Source organism: Oncorhynchus nerka, linkage group LG9b (assembly GCF_034236695.1).
Source record: "Oncorhynchus nerka isolate Pitt River linkage group LG9b, Oner_Uvic_2.0, whole genome shotgun sequence".
Classification (NCBI taxonomy): Eukaryota; Metazoa; Chordata; class Actinopteri; order Salmoniformes; family Salmonidae; genus Oncorhynchus; species Oncorhynchus nerka.
Genome location: NC_088424.1, coordinates 46,772,419 through 46,772,764, shown reverse-complemented (window position 1 = coordinate 46,772,764; position 346 = coordinate 46,772,419).

The window sequence follows — 346 nt, the reverse complement described above, 5'->3', positions numbered from 1 at the left end:
GAGGAGAGAGAGAGAGAGGAGAGGAGAGGAGGAGAGGAGAGGAGAGGAGAGGAGAGGAGAGGAGAGGAGGAGCAGAGAGCAGGACAGGAGAGGGAGAGGAGAGGGAGAGAGGAGAGGGGAGGAGAGGAGAGGAGAGGGAGGAGAGGAGAGGAGGAGAGGAGGAGAGGGAGAGGAGAGGGAAGAGAGGCAGAGGCAGAGAGGGGAGGAGAGGGAGAGGGAGAGGAGGAGAGGAGGAGGGGAGGGGAGGGGAGAGGAGAGGAGAGAGGAGAGAGAGGGAGAAGGAGGAGAGGAGAGAGAGGAGAGGAGGAGAGAGGGAGGGAGGAGGAGAGAGGAAGAGAGGAGAGGA